This window comes from Acipenser ruthenus, chromosome 11, assembly GCF_902713425.1.
Source record: "Acipenser ruthenus chromosome 11, fAciRut3.2 maternal haplotype, whole genome shotgun sequence".
Taxonomy (NCBI): Eukaryota; Metazoa; Chordata; class Actinopteri; order Acipenseriformes; family Acipenseridae; genus Acipenser; species Acipenser ruthenus.
In genome coordinates, this window is record NC_081199.1 from 21,372,223 (window position 1) to 21,381,452 (window position 9,230).

The following is a 9,230-nucleotide window of genomic DNA, read 5'->3' on the forward strand; positions in this document are numbered from 1 at the left end:
CCGACCGGTGAGGGCACTGGGGAGGAGGAGCAGGCAGAGCCGCGGTGTGCAACGTCACAGACCCGGTCGGGAAGCGCAGTGGCAATCACGCATTGGCTGACGGCGGTTGCCCTCGCTGACCAATGGGGATGGGACGGGGCGTACAAAAGGGGGCGTGGCCCGGGGTTCTGGTCCTTCTGGCAAGGTACAGTGTGTGTGAGAGGGAGAGAGAGAAACAGAGATACAGAGATACAAACAGGGAATTAAAGAGGGAGACGGGGAGCAACGAAGGAGGTGGTTGTGATTACTTGCTAACCCCTGTGTCTTTTTGTGTATTTTTATAGAGCACTAACGGGACGCTCCGGGAATACGTTGGAGGAGCGCGAACCCGGAAGTGCTGGATTTTTACCCCGTTGTTTTCATTCCTGGATTAAAGGGACGGATTGACTTTATTTTTGTGTTTCTCCTCGTTTGGGACTGCAACCCCTCGTTATTGTTATTTTGTCAGGTTACACATTGCTGTGTACCCTGACTCCCCTTTATTTTGTTTATTCTCCTTGACTTTTGGTGCCCATCTGACATTGGTTTTAAGTACAATAAAACCGGGGGCTTCTTAAGGAAAACCTGACTCGTTGTCATTTCTTTACACCACACCATCGGTCAATTCTGTCACACTGTGGCACAGCAGAAGAGGTAGCATTCCAATCAGCTCCTGCTGCGGTGAAGTGGCTCAGTGTTTTGCCGTTTGCTCAAATCCGGGTTCACATGATCATATTCGTCAAGTACAATACCTGCAGCAGAGGCAGCAGCAGCAAAGACTCACAAAGCGCTGTGAAGGTATGGGGCTGAGTGGATTGGTCATACTGCGATCAGCTTCTGAAATCTAGCTGCAGATCTGAGATCTCTCTATTTAGAGTTCTCTCTATTGAGGGGGGTTGCACTACAGTGGGTGTTATCTGAAGACCCCCACATTGATGGAGAGCAGGACCTCCGGTCTTCTGTTACGTGCAGGAAGCTTTTTATCAGCAACAGCTTCCTTGCTCTGAAAGCGCACACCCTGCCCCCTGCTGGAGAAAGAAGGGACACACTCAGTAAACTAGGTTACACAGACCAGACCATTCCTGGTGTAACAATGACTGCTTGTCAAGTTCTGACAATGACAGTGTGTGTGAGCTGAACATGGTGTGGCTGCAGTGCCGTATACCAAGCATGGTCTGACAATGTGTAACCAAGGAAAATCAGGGCTGACAATGTTAACATCTCTAGGTTTGTGCAAGAAACATAAAACAAAGTGGAACAGGGTTTGAACAGGATACATCTTTTCTTTCTTAAATTTGAGTGCCCAATTATTTTATTCCTGTTTTTCTCCTCAATTTAAAATGTCCAATGATGTTCTACATTTTATACAGACAGATTGTCTTAGGATCGGAATGGAATGAGGAAGGCTCTTCTGTACCCAGCTCTTAGGATTCTCCAGACAGGCTCAAACCAGCTCAAAGAACTTCAAGAAAAATTATAGTAACTCACTGGAGCAACAGAACCGATAACCACTCAGAGTGCTGGAAATCGAAAAAAGAAATTGGCTGCTGGCTGCTTGTAAGGTGTCCACAGCTGTAAGCCTGTTGGATAAGCACTGAGCAAGCAGCTCCGATCAGGTCTCTGTCCCTCAGGTGAAAGGGCACCCCTTGCAGGCTCTCAGGCTGCTGCTTCTTTTTCCTCGACACTTGCTGGCTCTAAACAAAATATTCTACAGAAAAAATGAACACAGAAAGTCAAAAAACACACCCTTACAAAGTTATGAAAAAGGAAAAAAAAAAAAACTTACTGGGCTTAAAAAGCATGAAGCTAAATATGAAAGACTTTCCATTTCTGTAACCAACAGGTACCAAAGGTTCACTTTTACCCATAAACATTGATGTGCACATTCTGAACTCTGTCTAGTGTGTAATACAGATTGGGACAGACTTTCAAAGCCTTTTACTTTTAGAGTAAATTACTCAATTTTTTGAAAAGGAGTCTCTATAAGTAAGTTAGGTTGTTTATTTCTCATTTTGTAACTTGAAACAGGTTGTTTTTTCCACTCCAAAGGGTAAAAGCTTTTAAAACCAGCCTGTGTCTCTGATCTGAGTGGGTAGAGGCTGCAGCCTGACAGGCTGGTTCCTATCACACTCACCCAGCTGGAGATGGGCATCCAATGGCTCTTGTCTGGGCAGTACATGGCGATGAGAGTCTTGTCAGGGGGCAGGGAGTAGTGGCTGGTGACGGCCTGGCGCAGGGCAATACATCTCTATTAGGGATGAAAATCGGACTCCTATTGCATAGCATTTTCACCCATCCCAGGTTTTATTACAAGCTTGATTAGCCACAGTATGTAGGTAGCAAGCTCAGTGTGTCTTATTAGAAAAGCCAGGAATGGATCAAACTGCTCTGCAATGCAAGTCTTATTTGTATAACTGTCTACAGAGATCATGCAGAGAGCAGTGCATACACACCTTTACAAGAGCTCACTACAAAAACAAACTTTAAAAGAGATAGTGGGATCTATTCAAATGTTCACAACTATAAAAATGGTTAAAAGGGGGCATTGTGTAAACACCAACATCTAACAGTGCGTGAGTCTTTTAAGTTAAAGCTATAGGAAACTTTTCAGTTAGCACACACCAGTGAAAGCAGCTAAGCAGCTAAATGTTAAAGACTCACCCCAAGTTCTCCTCCTTCACCAGGGGCTGGATGGCAATCTCAGTCCCGCTGCCCAGCTTTAAACTGCTGCAGAGTGAGAAAGGGAAGGAGAGAAAAGGAGAAGAGAGGCATAGAGGGAGAAAGAAGACAAAGCTGCAGTTTAAATCCCAGATCATGTTTGTAATTCTGATTAGAGCCTCAGCAGACAGTAAGGGTTGCACACTTTAAAAAGCAGTTTGGCTCCCAGAAGAGGACTCTATTGAAGATCTCCACACGTGTGAACATTAGAGACAGCGCCGCTCCGTTGGCATGGACACGGCTTCATTCCACAACATATGAAAATGAAACAGAATGCACAGGCATTGAAAAAATAAATCACTAGTGTCTTAAGCAGGTTATTATGTATTGGGCCACCATGCAGTGAGGTGAAAGCAGGGATTCAAACAAGTGCAGACTTTAGAACATGGATCATGACTGAAAAAAAAAAAAAAAACTCCTGCCACACTAAAAGAACATTAATATTTTAATTATTATTAGTCAGTAGTCACATATCTGACCCTATAACATTTTGACTTCAGCGACGGATAAACGACTGTGACGCATATCTGATTATTTCATTTTGGCCCGTTCCAACCCTTGTCCGTTTTTCCGGGGAAAACAAAAAAGATAAAATATCAAAAATACAAAGCTGAAAGGACTGTGTTTTAAAATAAGTAGGTTTCCATTTAGATGTACTGTAGTTGGTTTTGTTGGTACATCACTATATTTTCAACAGAAGTAGGATTTGATTTCAGAACGATGATTCTGAAAATATCACTTGCCAAAAGAGACGACACGTGGACTGCAATACAGTACATACTGTAGCAGGGGGCAGCTGATTGCAAGACAATGTGGGAATGGAACTGATCATAGACTGGGGAAGGGGATGGGAGTACTCTGTAAATAATGTGTTTGTAAACTGTGATATTCTTGTTCAGATCTGTTAGCATTCCCTGTGTGTTTTGGTGCTTGTGTGACAGAGCTGAGACTGCCTGTGTGTCACTGAGCGGGGTGGGAGCCCGTCTGACACGGCCAGTCAGGGACCAATGAGTGAGGAACGGGGGAGGGACTTGGGGGGGGGGTGGGGGTGGGGGGGGGTTGTGGAGATGACAGTCTGAACGAGAGAAGCGGGACCTGATGGCGCGAGAATTGAGAGAGAGTTGAGAGAAGAGGTTGAGTGTGCGAGTGAGAGGAGAGGAAAGAGAGCCATTGTTCACTAAAAGCTAACAAATATAATACAGCGGTTTCCTACTGCTTTGAACTGTTGTCTGTCTCATTATATCCTGGAAACCCCGCAGCTCAATGCGACAATACCTTTAAATCCAGTACGTATTGTAGCAGTATGTAAAATTCCCCATTAACAACCCAACAGCAAAATGAAATCAAAATGTTACCCAGAACTGTGTAAAACGTAAAAGCCAATGCAATTTAGCAAAAGATTAAAAAAACAGCAGTTTCCAGAATTAAAACAGTATCCAAAGTCAGTATTCAAAATTGCAGAATATAGTGCTCGATAAAGCCCTAATGTCACAGTTTACTTGCAAATGAAAAAGCACAAAAGCAACAAAAAAAATACACCACAGTATCTAAAACTGTTTAATGATTAACCTTTTTACATTACCTAGCTTGTCATAGGAGGCTGTGTGGTCCAGTGGTTTAAGAAAAGGGCTTGTAACCAAGAGGTCCCCGGTTCAAATCCCACCTCAACCACTAACTCATTGTGTGACCCTGAGCAAGTCACTTAACCTCCTTGTGCTCCGTCTTTCGGGTGAGACGTAATTGTAAGTGACTCTGCAGCTGATGCATAGTTCACACACCCTAGTCTCTGTAAGTCGCCTTGGATAAAGGCATCTGCTAAATAAACATAGTGTTGTCTCGTTCGCTTTGTTTTTGCTGCATTTTCATCATGTGAAATTGGAGGAAGCCTGTGTAACGGCACAATAAAGACAGACTGATTTGGCATGTGAGCAAAAAAAAAAAAAAACACGTGCTGTGATGGATAAAGAAGTACATTGTAACACTGAAGAGATGATGCTTTGTATCAGAAAAATGGTGACGGAGTCGGAAATTGCATGTGATGGGTTTTAATTTGTTAATGGGATTGATTTTATTCTTAATACAAGGGTGGTAAAACACGACTGACGTTTATCTGAGTAACGGACATCCAAGTGTTGACTGTACTTAACTGATATTATTATTTAATTTAATGTAGATCAAAAAATATCCGATGGTCCTGGTATGTAAACTGCCCAATTATTGTTATATGAAGCCCTAAGTGTTCCAGCTATTCAAATAGAGGTGTTGTTGAGGTGCTGCAGGCAGAACTGGCTGCTAGTTTCCTCTCAGGATACCTGCAGGGGCACTTGCTCTCCAGCACCCAGACACAGAGAGAGAGGGGCAGTGAACAAGAATTGCTGACACCAGGGGCTATTCTTAATCCACAGCATGCAGCTTGATCACCAGACTCAAACCTGCTCTAGACTGGAGGGAGCCCCATTTCTCTCAGGTGGTGAGGGAGGGAGCAGTTCAGTCTCCATGCATAAAACCTGCTCTAGACTGGAGGGAGCCCCTTTTCTCTCAGGTGGTGAGGGATGGAGCAGTTCAGTCTCCATGCATAAAACCTGCTCTAGACTGGAGGGAGCCCCTTTTCTCTCAGGTGGTGAGGGAGGGAGCAGTTCAGTCTCCATACACAGAGCAGCGATGAGGAACAGAACTCCGCACTGCCACACACACGGGCTCTCTCAATCAGCATGCAGTCAAACAGCAGAGAGACACACAGAGCAGCAATGAGGAACAGAACTCCGCACTGACACACACAGGGGCTCCCTCAATCAGCAGAGAAACACACAGAGCAATGATGAGGAACAGAACTCCGCACTGCCACACACACAGGAGCTCCCGCAATCAGCAGAGAAACACACAGAGCAATGATGAGGAACAGAACGCACTGCCACACACACACACTGGGGCTCCCTAAATCAGCAGAGAAACACACAGAGCAGCAATGAGGAACAGAAATCTGCATTGCCACACACACAGGGGCTCCCTCAATCAGCAGAGAAACACAAAGAGCAATGATGAGGAACAGGACTCCGCACTGCCACACACACAGGGGCTCCCTCAATCAGCAGAGAAACACAAAGAGCAATGATGAGGAACAGGACTCCGTACTGCCACACACACAGGGGCTCCCTCAATCAGCAGAGAAACACAAAGATCATTGATGAGGAACAGAACTCTGCACTGCCACACACTTTTTTTTAAAGTCACGATTCCTTTGTGAGATTTTATTACTTAAACAGAAAGTGCTAACACTGTAGAGAGTTTCATCTGTACCTGTTGAGCCTGGCATTCCTCTGTCTCCCTCTCTCTCCTTGTCTGACCTGCAGTGGAGATGCTCCGCTCAGTGATGTTGTTCAGCTTTGTCTCGGTTTCAGTCTCACTCTCTCCCCCTTGTCTCCCTCTCTTTCCTGTCTCCCTCTCTCCCCGTCTCACCTACAGTGGAGATGCTGTGCTCACAGATCTGCTCATAGATGTTGTTCAGCTCTCTCTCTGTCTTTCTCTCCCCGTCTCTCCCTGTCTCTGAGTGAACTCCGTTTCTCAGAGACACAAAGAGCCAGACTGGCAGCTTCAGAAAACCCTGCAAGAGAGAGAGAGAGCGTCAGACAGCAGGAGAGGAGGTGAACTGAAGCTAGTCATGTGGCCAGTATTAAAAATGACATATTACAAATAAATAGTAAAATGTTATATAACTGAAACATATATCTAACTATTTAGAAAGCAAACCGTATCAATAAAAAATAGTACCCTGAAGGAAGAAGACAAGTGGCAGCTACACTTAATACAGAAGTAATGTTACCCATCTTGGGAGAGTAAATTTAACCATTTCAGCTCCAGTACGTATGCATGTACCGCAAATGAAAGAGCACTTGCAGTGCCATGAAGTACCTGCGTACGTTGAGGTTTGCCATCTATTCTATAGATTATTTATTTTATTTTATTTTCTCATCTATCTGATTGTATACATGCCCTAAGGCAGTGTTTGTAATGTGATATATGTTCGGGAAGGAGAGATCAAAATCATCATGTGACTTTATTATCTAATTGTGTTCCATGCAAAAATCCTTATCTATCTGTGAAGACATTGAGAAGACTTGGAGATACCGCAGGAAACAATCAGCTATCTAAAGTATATACATAGTATTTCATTTTATGTTACCAAAAAAAGCTTTTTTTTATTCCTTTTATATATTGTGTGAGTAATTTTGTACATACTTTACATTAAAAAAAAGAATATTTCTGTTATGCATTTAAAACGGTTATTTTACTGTGTATACATTTTGCTGACATATATATATATATATATATATATATATATATATATATATATATATATATATATATATATATATATATATATAGTTTGTTTTTGTTCATACAAACATAAAATGTAAAAAAAAATACAACTTGTCTGTTTTGCTTTATTGAATATGACTATCTAGTACACAGCAGCCTAAAGGGTTAATAAAAATGTTATAAATATATTGCCTTTTTTCCAAATATTATTATTTTATACCAATTTCAGGGGTAAAAATACTAATTACAATAATTTCAAAATCTGGTACCTGGAGTGCACATTTGTTTTTACATCTGAAGAGGTTAAAACACTGCGTATGAAAGACTAAGTAGCAGGGTTACGAACAAAATATAGCATTACATGTCCCCACATGTTGCTACAACTGTTTAAATAACGTACGTAATTAAAAAAACAAAAAATGTGTTAACATCCCGACAACTTTTTACACTTATAAAACTTTAAAAAGTCTGTTTCAAAGCTCTTTTGAAAATGTCTGCTTGTGATAGAGAAAGAATCAATTCTGTAAATCTCCCTCCCAACCAGAAAGGGCGCTGTGCAAGGATGGTGGTATGCTGCCTCCTAGATGAACCACCTTGAGGTAGGTGGAAACCGGAAGGTAACCAGATTAGGAGGGGCGCGTAGGAGGACAAATCCATTGCAATCAGCCACGGGGCAGCCCTCCATTGGAGAAACCATGGCGACGCGTTGATTGCAGGGAGGAGTTTGGTAGGTACAAAGGGGAAGCAGCTACGTCAAAACCTACTCTTGCGCTGAGAAACTGAGCCACCAGCCGGAGCTCTATGTGTTTTTGGATTACGTGTTGTTTATTGTGTTTTTTCAGATGCGGAGTAGGAGCAAGGGACTGCAGCCACGGAGCCAGTTCCAGACCACAGAGCACTACCTTACCTTCACCAACATCAGCACACCCCTTGTGGATTACAGAGCACTTTCAGGCACAGGACACTCGGGATTTCATTGTGGACACTTTTTGTTTGTTTTTTGTGTTTTTGTTTGGCTTGTCAGCCAGCTGTGTTTCCCCCGATACCATCACTGGTAAAGGGGAGGTTTATTTTAATAAACACAGTCGTTTGGGAGAAATACTGTTTCGGGACCGTTTATTTATTCATTACACCACTCGCATCCGTCACACTGCTCTAGTGCACTGATAGCTTAAGGATTATTTCCTACACTGTCAAACAGGTAACACAGCAATAACGAGCCATGATGTGGCACGGAACAGAAAAGCCAGAGCACTTATCGCTCTTCCTGCATTGATTTAGAGGACAGATCTCAAACTCCAGTGCACTAGAGCAGACATTTTGAAACACGCTTTAAAGTTCTGTGTAAAAAGTTGTTAACAGTGAAAAGAAAAATTACAGGTACGTTATTTAAACAGTTGTAGCAACAAGTGGGGATGCATAACGCTATATTTTTTGGAACCTTGCTACTTCTTCTTTCACACTGGCATGCTCTACCCAGGTCGGTCCCTACATGAGACACCTACCTACTGTTTTAAATAGCCTGAATATCCCAAACTATCACATTGTAGGCCTATATTTAAATCACAAAGTATTTATTGAAACCACTTTGTGCACAACTAAGTAATGGAACTATGCAATTCCTTGTCGAAATGTATTTTGTTTTATCCATAAGTTCTACAGCAGGGGTTCCCAAAGTTTTGTTCAAGGAGGGCCACTTAACAGGTGGGACATTGGTGGTGGCCGCATAGTAAAATTTACCTAGAATTAAACACCATATGTGCAATAAATATAACATGCCTTTATATATATTCCCAAGTCGTACATCTTTTCGGCTGCCTTTTCTTTTTTGGTTTCTGAAATCCATTTTTTCTAGATTTGATTTTATCATGTTTGTATTTATATTTTATTGGCTGGTTTCACAGACCCAGGTTAGCACTAATCTTGGTTTACCTTACCTAAATTAACATTGGGTAGTCCAGGACTAGTACTAATCAGGGTCTGTGAAACCAGCCATTTATGTGCATGTTTATGGGGACATCCTAAAATGCTTACTGTGGCTTAATGTGCATAAATGGACAACAAATGCTTACAAACTCTGCCAATATCAAGCTTAACACTTCCCAATACTATCCTAAAATAAATCGTGGCTTTCATTAACATAATAACGTTAATCCCTAAAATAACCTGGTAATGTG

At 42.4% G+C, this 9,230-nt stretch overlaps 1 long non-coding RNA gene across 1 annotated transcript; it reads right to left on the reverse strand.

Annotated features, from left to right (window-relative positions):
• Positions 1–1,593: 1,593 nt before the first annotated feature.
• On the reverse strand, positions 1,594–6,169 carry LOC131739451 (uncharacterized). The gene is made up of 4 exons (XR_009330535.1): positions 6,034–6,169; positions 2,680–2,745; positions 2,153–2,266; positions 1,594–1,726 (listed from the first exon to the last, which is right to left on the reverse strand). It is a non-coding gene; the product is annotated as an uncharacterized LOC131739451 (long non-coding RNA).
• Positions 6,170–9,230: the final 3,061 nt, after the last annotated feature.